Here is a 12,082-nt window from a genome sequence, read left to right as displayed (position 1 = left end):
ATTAGACAAGGCAATCACCTTACCTTTCATATTGCCAAATAATATGATGATAATATAAATAAGTAAGTTTTAATGCGATTATAATAAGATAACACCTTCTAGACATGATGTAATAGATCTTGAAGGGAAGGATGTGGTGGAAGTTGCAACCAACTAAAGGAGCATGCTAGATCATGGTTGGTCTATTCAATAACAACCCTATTAATATAATAAAGATTTGATTGCTTTGTTTAATTGCACTGTGAATGGCATGCCATTTGTTTATCATTCAACATTCCTTCGCCAGATGCCTTACTTTTAATTTCACTAATCTTAAAGTTGTTCTGGGGTGGGGTCGTTTTTTCAAAAATACTATTAATATTTCTATATTTTTTAATTAATTTTTAATTATTGTTTTTTTATTAATAAATAGCACTCTTGGCACAACCGATCCATCTTATCAAACTAACCTTTGAACATGTATAATTGCAATTAAAAGTGTTCCCATTTGGGTTTCATGAATATTAATGTTATTGAATTGATTTTCTTTCTGAAAATTTATCCAAGTCATCGTAAATTATTTATATTTAATTAAAATTATTATCAAGTTCAATACTGAGTTTTATTAAACCTTTCGATTTTAATATATATATTTTAAATACTTACGTTATTGTTCTTAATATATATTATTAACCCTAAATTTAATTATCAAGTCAGATTTAAAGTTGAGTTTGAGTTTAAATATGTGTGAGCTTAATCAAGCTTAAATTTAAAAATAAATGTCAGATTGAGCTCAAATCAATTATTAAACTTCGAATTTCGAATTGAGCTTGACTCGATTTTATTACAGCTCTATTTATACATAGTCAACTTGTTTATGTCTTTTTTATTTCTTTTTAATAAAGGGCCATGAGCTGAATGATCTACTTAAGCTCGACTTGACTTAGGTTTGAACAATTTTTTTTTTACTCTTAAATTAGTTCATTTTAAATTTAAATTAAAAATTAAAGTATTTTTATTTAAATTTAATTATAAAATATTATAAATATATAAATATAAAGTTATATGGTTTAATAATTTTTTAAATAGTGAAATTATATTTTCCAATAAACTAAGCTAAATTGAACTCCATCTTGAATTTTTTATTAAAATCTAGCTTTTTATTTTGGAATGTTTATCATATTGACAAAAAAGGAAAGTGTTTGGAAATCTTGTAAGTGACTGAATTGATTTTCTTTTAAAAAAAATCTACAATAATAAATTAGTATTAATATTAAGAATAGTTGTAGAATTTATTTATTGTTATCCATGGTCTAATTGAATATATTTTTATTTTATTTTATTTCATTTTTAAAATTAAACTAAAAATCAAAGATTGGATTCAATATTTTATTCCTTTGGTTGGGCCTAGTTAGGCTGTGGTCATCAAAAGTTAATTTTGTAGGGTCTAGAGTCTAAAATCTTAGACATCTAACTTTGACTTTCATGGGGGCCTAATATCTAGCCCATACCAATTTCATTCGCTAATGATCAGCTTCCCAATTTCTTTTTCAGATCAAAGTTTCGGTTGAGCAAACCTTAAATACATTTTACATTATATAAATTATTTTTATTTTAATAATATATTGCAAAATTTTGATATGATTTTAAGCAATGTCATCACTTACATGAGCTTTTAGATGAATTCAATGTACTCCTAACTGAGCAGAGAAAATTGTAGTCTTCATGAATATCTTCATATTAATGGAAGTATACCGATGTACTGACACAAATTATGATTGTAGCACAAGTGTCTTAATCAGTATCGTGCCAAACATTTACCATTCAACCTATCTAGTGTTTATCTTAGTCTACAAAAATGACATTTAGGCAGAAATTTTTAATTAATGAAATAGCTGAAATCGGCACCTAAGGCAACCAATTTCGTCTTCGGCATCTCCAAGCGCCGTCTTATGTGTATCCATATTTTAAGGCTCAGATGCGAAATGGAAACTTTCATGATTACTAATTTTAGTTACTTTCAATTATTTTTTTCAATACTAATAGATTTCAAGCCAAGACTTTGGTGGGAAGTTTAAGTAAATATGATATTTATTTTTTCTTTTTTAGATTTTATCTTGAAATTTTGATAAAATTACGAGGGACCGTTTCTCACATTGTTCTTTTCTTTTAGTTGATGTAAGAACAACTTGTTTCTATGCTTTGGACTAATATGAAGTAATTTATCAAAATTTTAAGATAAATCCTTTAAAAAAGAATAAATTAATAAAATAAATGGCATATTTGCTTACGGTTCCCTATGAATATTGTATTGAAACTGAAAAAAAGGATTGAAAGTAACTAACTATCATGAAATTTTGATAAAACATGGGACAATTTATATTTTTTTTTTCATTTTGCATTTGATATATATATATACACATATATAAAGGATGACACCTGGAGGTGCTGACTTTGAAAGTTGGCTGCTCTAGGTGCCGACTTCAACTATTTCGTTAATTAATTTTCAAAATAATTTCTTTGTTTCATATATAAGAGAAAATAAAACCCTACTCTGCTGACTTACAATTCTTTTTTCTTCAATTAATATAATGAATAATCGACTGAACAATTATAATTAATTAATCTAGATAAATATGCAAAAGATCTCATACATTTATAAAAAGTGATACTTGAATATGAGATTTTAAATTTTTAGAAATATTTTTTTAAAATTTTTTATAGAAATTACTTGATGCACCGTCAATAAATAATAATATGATACATCATCATTAGAAAAGAAAAAGATTTTTAAATAAATACTAATAAATTTATTTAAATTTAATTAAATAATAACTAATTACAACTATAGTTAAAAAGCTTGATTTATAATTAAAATTTAATAATGTTGAAATAAAATTATTATTTAATAATAAAGTGTGAATGCATTATTAAATTATTTAAAATTCATAAAACCTTTCTAGTAACCAAATTAAATTTGTAATGGTAATGTTTGTGAAGCAGCTTAAGAGAGTGATTGTTCTCCTCAAGACCAAGACAATGGCTCTACAAATGTTTTCAAGGGAGATACAACCGCTTAATAGTGACAAAGGTGAAGCCAAAAATGTACCATTATTTTAAGAAAAAGATCATAGCGTCGCAAACGTTTCCATTATGCCCAACTATTTTATCACTAGTAAAAAGTAAATAAATGAGACCGACGCATCGATGATCTAAGTTAAGAAAACAAGTATAATGTTTCGACCCTTTAAGACAATGTTGAAATTATGAATGCAATATTGCACAATTTGCCTTATTTTATTGTTTGGTTAACACTGCTTGACATTGACACTACCATGATTTCAATTTAGCAGAAAATGACAACACTTTCCAACCTTTCTGTCCTTTTTTAAAAAAAAAATGCCAAACTCTGTGCCATGTACGATGTCTATAATATAGCACGGATGTAATAATATTTCAACTTTCCTGCGATATTAAAATAGAAATGATTTATTTATATTTATTATAATTCATGGGAATTTTTGCACCGCTAAATATGAATATAAAATACTTGAAATTAATATCTTTATGTACAAATTATATGCTTTGTTATGTTGATACATGAGCTTCACTAAGCAAACAAGGAAATGGAGCAAATTGAAACCTGCAAGAGAGAAAGGTTAAGATAGTAGTAGGGAAAGTAAGGTGTCCATGGCTAAGCTCCAGTAGATAATTTAAATAGTAATTCAATAATTTAAAAAAGGTATACTGAGTTGAGCTTAGATAATTAAGAATAAAAGGTAAATAAAGTAGGATAGAGATTGCAACATAGGCAAAAGGAAAAAATATAAGACTAGACATTCTGATTTACCTTGAAGCTAAGGGTTTTGTTGCGTTTATGGAGCAGTTCATCAGCACTCAAGGATTCAGCTCTATTTTTGTATTTTCATCATAAATCTAGAATGAGAAAATGAGACAATGATATAGCCACAGATGACTTGCCGATCAATTAACATTTATTATAAATTAATTGATGACAACATATACAGGTTTTAGCTTAGTGCTCTAACTTTTAGCTGCTTATGTAGAGAGCATGATTTATGTTAAGTAGAAGTGAGCCGGCAAGTCATCCTTGGCTGTATCACATATAGATAGATAACCTCGTTTCCACATGCAAGACTTTAGATGAAAAACACTGCTACATGATATGCCAATCATTATTGATCTCTAAACCAATGAAATAGAACCCAGAATCCCAAGACAAAGATGAAGAGATGTAGGAACTTTCCCAAAGGAGACAAGATATATATAAAACAAACAAAAAGAAAATAGCAGCATCATTGAAAAAAAGAAAGTAAGAAAGTAAGAAGCAGCGAAGAAGAAGTGGGGATTGGAGGAGAAAGTTGGTGGCGTTTATAAAGAAGAGTTGGAGGTTTAGAGGGATGGGGATGTGCAGTGAAAGCAATAATAATGGGGGTTCCTTTTACACTAGGAAGGCAGCTTTAGAACTGACTACAAGGTGTTTTGGTTGTCCGTTAGGATATAAGAGGGAAAAGGAGTAACTGGGAGAGGCGATGGAGCAATGGGGGTTGGATGTGACTTTGCATGGATGAGGTGCTAAAACCAAGAGATTTTTATGCCTAACATGCATCATCTGTCTTCATCTATGCTCTGACTAGTTTTCCGAGTTCATGTTCTCAACCCTCATTTATTATTTTGCAGTCTCCAATTACACATACAAATATCTCCCACTTTTCATAAATTAGAGATGATGAAAGAACAAAGAAGTTACTAGGGTTTTGTTAATGATATTTTTAGTTAAATTATTAATTTTTATTTATGAAATTATCAAAAGTTAGAAAATTATATTCAATTTTTTTATTAAATATCAATTAAATTCTCTTACATCTATATACCAATTAAAACTTCAATAAAAACCAGTTTTTAATATTATTTATTAGGTTGGATTGATAATATTATTAAATTAAAAATATCAAAAAGTAATAAAATATTAAAGATAGAGATAGTAAAATGGGTCCAAGTTTAAGAATTTAATAAAAAAATTCGGCTCAAATTCACAAAAGCCCAAATCGAAAAACTGAACCCAATTTCAATAATAAAAATAAAATAATTAAATTATAATTAAATATTTTTATGAAAAGCTTTAATTATTAATTTAATTCAAATATTTTCTTAATAAATTAACTAACTATTTTATATATAATGAAATAATATCTTTTTTAGAAAATGATATTACCTTCGCACAAACACAAAAGCTCTATGAGATTGGTATCTAATTTTGAAGTTATTTTCTTTAATTTGTGATTACATTTAACTTCTTACTCTTGAAATGCAGATTTAGATTGGGTCATTTAATTCCTAATGTAGATGATTTAGTTCTAAGTTTTATTTATATATATGTAATGCCCAATTTTTGCCCGGGCCCGTGCATAAATAAATAAAATTAAATACCAAATTCAATTAAAACTAAATTTTAAAAATCCAAATTACATTAACCCAAAATTGTAGACCCAATGACCTAGTACAAATGGTCCAAATACTTAGCCTAAACAGCAGAAACCCTAGCCCAATAGGCCCACAACATGTTTTCCACAAAGGAGGCAGAAACCTTAGGGCGGGCCGCACGGCTCCCTCGCACGCCTCCGCGAACATCGCAGCACGTCGCCCTCACACCATGCACGATCTTCCAGCAACAAACCACAAACCGCAGGCACGTTAGTATAACAGAAAGATGACAAAGTGATAAAAGGGTTTTTCTTTTTTGTAAAGGGGAGGCAGATTGAATCAAAAAGGGAGAAAGAAATTAGTGTAAACAAAAATACAAAGATATGAGAAAATAAAAAGCAAAAATAATTTGAAGGTGATTTGGTTTTTTTCTTTCCTCTTCGAGTTTTTTTCTCTGGTTTTTATTCATGTTTCTTTTTTTTTAAAAAGAAAAAATAACAAAAAGGAAAAAGCGCTTTACCTGGTGCCGAGCGCCGGTCGTGGTGGCTTCACGGTGGGCATGACGGCGGCGGCGTGAATGTGCTAGGGTCAAAACGCTAGCAGAGAAAACCCCCCTCCCCTTTGCTTTGTTTTCTAAAAATGAAATAAAAATGTTTTTTAAGGAAATTTTGGTTTTAATAATATAAGCAAAACGGCGCCGTTTGGTGAGGGTAGGATCTGCGCGTCGACCAGACCCGCAAGCAGGGTCCGCGCGTTCTTGCCCTAAATGAGAAATTTGCGCAATTGGTCCCCCTGTTTTTTGCAGTATGTTTAAATCAAATTTCTTATTTCTTTTAAATTTAGCTAAATGTTTTATTTTTGTTTCAATTTGATCCATACTAAACGCAGCGTTCGGGAAGGCGAGATTAATTTCCCTTTTGGTCCTCCACTATTATTCGCGTGTTCTATTTGGTCTATTTCCGTTTTATTTACTTTATATTTGCCCCTTAAATTGTTGTTTTAATTGCAAATTAGTCCTTTCTTTCTATTAGTTTTAATTAAATTAATTGGTCTAATATTAATCTACTATATTTTTTTATATAATCTACTATTTTATATATATGCATATATAATTTACATTGAATTATGTTTACTTTATATCTATTATTGTTTTCATATTATAATAATTATTAATTGTGAGTTTTCTTTTAAATGTATATATATATATTAAAATCTTTTTTATATACATAATTTATATTAAACTATTTTGATTGTACATACATACGTACATAATCTATTGTTAGTTTCGTATTATTATATAGATATTTTATCTCTTTCAAATATTTTAACATCTTTAACTTATTTCAACTCATTTCAATATTGTTAATTTATTTAAATTTATTTTAATATTTTAATTTATATATTATATTTATTTCTTAAATTATATTTAAATTTGTATATTTCGTTAGTGTTTATATAAAATTGCTTGATTTTAGTTAGTTTCCTCTTATTAGTCAATGTGGGTATTTACATGAGATTATTGTTGCTATGTGTATTACTTGCTTATATATAACTTCCGCTCATTTGATTAATGTGTGATTTATTTACAAGTTATCCTTTTGCGTTGCATATTGTCATTTAATCACCTTACTTTTTTTCATTCAAGGATTTATAAAATAAGGCAATACTCGGTATCTTAGATTTTCAAAGAGAATTGTGCCTTAACTTACTGGGCTTCAATTTTCTTCGTTGAATTTAAGTACCCAGGTATCATTCTTTTCAATCCAAACGTAAAAATTTCAAATCAAAGCTTATCTCGAGAATTCGAAATGTTATATCCTAACTCACTGGGTCTGACATTTTGTTATCTCGAGACGAGATTTTTGATAAAAGCAAATTCGTGTGTTGTCATAGGAACTTCAAAGAATCGTGCCCTAACTTACGGGGTTTCGATTTCTTCATTGAAGCAAGATGGCTAAATTTTTTAGTTTTCAAAATAATAAATTTCAATAAAGATTTTAAAAGGGCAATCGCACTTTAACCTTTTTCGGCATTCGACCTCAAGGCGTTAAATAATCAATTAGGTACCAATTTTGGGCATTACTAGGGTGCTAACCCTTCCTCGTATGTAATTGACTCCCGAACTCATTTTTCTGAAATTCGTAGACCAAAATCGTTTTCAAAGTGATCCGATCACACTTCAATAAAAGATCGGTGGTGACTCCAATTTTTACTTTTAAATCGATGACCAAATTTTTTTTCAAAAAATGGTTTCGACCGCTTGGCGACTCCGCTGGGGACTAGTTAGAGAGTCGTGCCGTAAATTGGTTATTTTTTGTCTTTTGGTCGAAAAATCAAATTTTGTTTTAAGATTCATGATTTCCCCTTTGCATTCATTGGTTTTCATCATGCTATGCTTGCTTAATTGGTCTAAGTCCGTTAGTTTATTTGCATTTTTCATTTCATGGTCAATTTTACCCCTCTAAGTGTAACTGAGAAACTAGTCCTTCGTGAGGTTTTCACCTCCGTGCAGGATAGTGGATCGCTTTCGGGATACATCCGTACCTATGTATTCATGAGATTTTCATCTCTGTGTAGCCATAGGGAAATGTATTCCTCTGAACCGAACTCGATCCGCATGAGCCTATTACGGGTGAGGATCGAGGAATCTGCTGGGTCGGGTACCTTTGCCCTAGAAGCCAAACCTCATATAGTGAACCTTAGGAACTTGCCATAGGTAGAACTACTCCAAACCCCTAGTGGTTACCCGAATAGGTACTCTATTTTTTCTTGATTGCTTTTGTTTTGTACTGACTTGTTTCGTTTTGTTTTGATTATGATTGCATTGCATTTGCATCTTAGAAAAGAGGTGTTGATTCAAGTTTGATTACTAAAGTAGAGAGCTTGTCATGGAATACGAATTTCATGATAAAGTGGAAGATAATATAGCTGCTCGAATATATTCCAAGAAACACAACAAAGGGTGATAAAGGAGTACATGTCTTTACTTCGTGGCCCAAGGATTTAAGCTAATTATTCAAGAGCTGTCGACATTTCAACTTCCTTAAAGAAGCTGATAAGTATTATGAGGATGGGCAGACGATAGATTACAACCAAGATTAAGCAAAAAGGAGCTAGTAGTGGTATTCATTGGAAATTTGTGAGATTTATCTTAAGCATCCGGATGAAGAAAGAGATCATTGTTTCTTGGAGTATGAAAGCGATGCCGTACAAGCATCCGTTTTATGTAAAGAAGTTTATTTTCTAGTGAAGTTTTCTAAATAAAATTGAATCAGAATTAACGTCTCTTTATGCATTCATTTCATTTCATGCATTTGCATTACATGACATCATATGCATTAAAATTCATTAAAAGAGCCTAATTGAGTAAAATTATTTCAGTTAATTTGGAAAACCAACAACCTTACGGCAGCCAAGCAAAGATTAGAGAAATAGACCAAAGGTTGGAAAAATTAGAGCAAGTGCGAATACAGATGCAGGAACAATTGACCAAATTTCAACAAGATATAATGGATCAGTTGTTGGAATTCCAAAGAAATATAATGTGCCAGTTAACCCAGTTATTGGCTAGAGGGTTAGAAAGAGAAAAGAGCCCAGTGGTCCACTTTGGGGATGATAATGAGGACCCTACATATCCTCTAGGCTTCACCCTAACAAATACCCAAGCATAACCAAATGCAAATCCACAAAGGGTAATTGTTAACATCCGACCCCAATATCAGACCAGCACCTCGACACCAGCGAATTTCTAGACTGGCTCAGGTTCTAACCCGATGGGCAATTTAACTAATCCTGTTGTCATTAATGATCTAGCAAAAACAGAATAGGCGAGGGTGGAGTTCCCAAAACAATTTGAAGATTGTTACAAATGGAAAGGGCGAGAGTGGAACTCCCAAATCAATACTTTAAAGGCCCCAAGGAAAAGGAAAAATGAGGTGAATAATACGAGTGGGTATAACAAGAGTTATTCAAAGTTGATTATCGCAAGCCAGCTAAAGACAGTTACTACTAGGTATCAGAGCCCTTTAAAGCGAGAATCTTCCACGAAGACAAATACAGAAGGGCCTCAGCTCACGCCTATACCGATGTCATATAGCGAGCTATATCAAAGCCTATTTAATGCACATGTGGTGTCCTCATTCTATTTGAAACCAATGTTGCCCCCATTTCCTAAATGGTATAATGCAAATGCTCGGTGTGAATACCATACAGGAATTACGGGGTATTCGATAGGAAATTACACCGTATTCAAAAAGATAGTTGAAAGACTCATTAATATAGGCGTTGTCAAATTTGATGATTCATCCAGTGCAGAAAATCCGCTACCCAATCATGATTGATAATGGAGTGAATGCAATGTATGAAGAAATGTTGGGAAATGTTCACATCAATGCCATATATGAAGACACAATTTAAAAGGGTCCTTGTAGATATTCACCCTTATCAACTTAGAGATGTTCTAAATAATAGGACTGCAGAGGAAATTCCTGTAATTTTTAGAGCTTACTCAGAGTAATATTCAATACAGTCTTATTGTTTTTAGCCTAGAAGTGATAAGAACACCCTTGTGAAATAGGCTCATGTCTGAACGTTATTACTTTAATAAAATACATCTTTGTGATTATTTTGAGCCAATATTTTCATTCCTTACGAATAATCCTAGTTTTTTTCATTCTTTTAGATTTTCTTCCAAATCATTTATTCATTCATTCATAATCATACTGTACAATAACTATTCATAAATTCATACATTCTTTGTATATTCTTTTGTACCTATAATAGGTCCCTAAATATCAATGTCATGAGTGACACTGCTACAGGTTTAGAATCTCTTTTTGAGCAAGACATGTGTTTAAAGGGATCTCATGACTTTGAAGATGACATAGATCGTGGTCTATCTCCGGACTTGTTGAGGATGGTAGAACATCAAGAGAAACAAATTTTACTTCTTGAGGAGACAATGGAGATTGTGACCTTAATGGAACGTGCATAACTGGAGAAACAAAGTAAGACTTTGTTGAGTTACCTTAAGGGTTCAAAGATGTTTTCGCATGGTCATACCGGGACATGCCTGGGTTAAGCACTGATATTGTAATCTGAGCAATAGCACAACGTCAAAAATTTGCAATATGTTCAAGATTAACATCATGAAAGATGCAGTTAGAATTCTTTGCCGGGGCAATGCCTTCTTCTTTAGCTCATCATAGTTTTGCCCGTTGAAGTCAAGTTGTCATTTCTCCGTATCTTTGTTGGATTTCATCCTAATTGAAGAGGAATATCCTATTTTTTTCGTCATAGTTAAATTTCGGCCCAAAAGGCTCTATGAGAGAAACCTGATACCAAAAAAGATCTTTCTTATACAAAATGAAAGTGGAAGATTTTATGTGGAAGACTTTATCTGGAATAACATTGATTCTGATCGAAAGGGATGTCCAGGACTTGTCTAATCTTATAAGTGCAGATTCAATCCAAAAGAAAAAAAGAACAAAAGAAGAACAAAAAACAAAAAAAGAAACAAAAACCTCTACTAGGGCAATGCATTTCTCTTTAGCTTATCACGGTTTTCCCATTGAAGTTGAAATTCTTTCTCTCCGGGTATTGGCTAAGCTGAAGTAGGATGAATATCCAGTCTTGATACGATCAGTTGAACCTAATTGAAGGAAAAAGACTAAAAGCTATTCGTCACGGCCAAATGTACAAAAAACGGATGATGCAAGCTTACAATAAAAAGGTTCGTTCCAAAGAATTCCACGAGGGAGACCTGGTATTGAAAAAGATTCTTCCTCTATAAAAGGATTTTAGAGAAAAATGAGTGTCAAATTGGGAAGGTCCTTATGTTGTAAAGAAGACATTTTCCGGAGGAGCACTAATCTTGAGTGAGATGGATAGTAAAAAACTTGTCTAATACTGTAAACTCAGATTCAGTCAAGAAATACTTCGCTTAAAGAAGGAGAGGACCAAGGTAAAAACCCGCAAAGGGCACTTTGAATCGTAAAAAAATGAATGAAATGAAAAAATGAAAAAGAATAATGAAAAATGGAAAAAGTAAAAATGAAGAGGCTAAGGTGAAAACCCGCAAAATGCGCCTTAGACCAAAGGGGATTTGAGTTGAAAACCTGAAAATGACTGCTCAAATTTTGATCAGAATATGGCAGGAAGTGATCAGAGTAGCTCAGATTTTGATCAGAATGGGGCATATAATGGTCTTAATATACCTGAATTAGCAGGAAAGGGTATGCAACATCTTGGGGCATCGACAGAGTACTGTAGATCTCCTAAACACATGTCAAACTTAGAATGGTCTTCAGCAAGTTTGTACAGAGAAATTCAAGCTGCGATATCTGGGGCACTTGGTTTTCATACTATTTATATTGAATTGCTTGTTCTTGGAATACTTCATTCTTTTTCAAGATACGTGTTCCCAATCCATTCTTCTTTTATTTTTACTATCATTGATATTCTATTCATTTCGAGCCATGCTCCCAAATCAATTATATTTTTATCATTATGATATTTTACAAGCATGTTGCATTTGAATAATGATTAATGGACCAATAAAACTTTCACAAAGGAAGTTTTGCATATTACTCTAAAAGTTTCTAGATAATACAGTAACCTGAAACAGGACTATTGTTTAGAACGCACCAAGTTTAAAGGT

At 31.4% G+C, this 12,082-nt stretch overlaps 2 long non-coding RNA genes across 2 annotated transcripts; both read right to left on the bottom strand.

The window, feature by feature from the left end:
* Positions 1–3,513: 3,513 nt before the first annotated feature.
* On the bottom strand, positions 3,514–4,638 carry LOC121223681 (uncharacterized). The gene is made up of 2 exons (XR_005920999.1): positions 3,830–4,638; positions 3,514–3,622 (listed from the first exon to the last, which is right to left on the bottom strand). It is a non-coding gene; the product is annotated as an uncharacterized lncRNA (long non-coding RNA).
* A 779-nt stretch (positions 4,639–5,417) lies between these two features.
* On the bottom strand, positions 5,418–6,055 carry LOC121223680 (uncharacterized). Its single transcript, XR_005920998.1, has 2 exons — positions 5,945–6,055; positions 5,418–5,662 (listed from the first exon to the last, which is right to left on the bottom strand). It is a non-coding gene; the product is annotated as an uncharacterized lncRNA (long non-coding RNA).
* Between the last annotated feature and the right edge of the window lie 6,027 nt (positions 6,056–12,082).

This window comes from Gossypium hirsutum, chromosome D11, assembly GCF_007990345.1.
Source record: "Gossypium hirsutum isolate 1008001.06 chromosome D11, Gossypium_hirsutum_v2.1, whole genome shotgun sequence".
Lineage (NCBI taxonomy): Eukaryota > Viridiplantae > Streptophyta > Magnoliopsida > Malvales > Malvaceae > Gossypium > Gossypium hirsutum.
The sequence above is the reverse complement of the archived record's forward strand: the minus strand, read 5'-3'. Positions and strand labels throughout refer to the sequence as shown.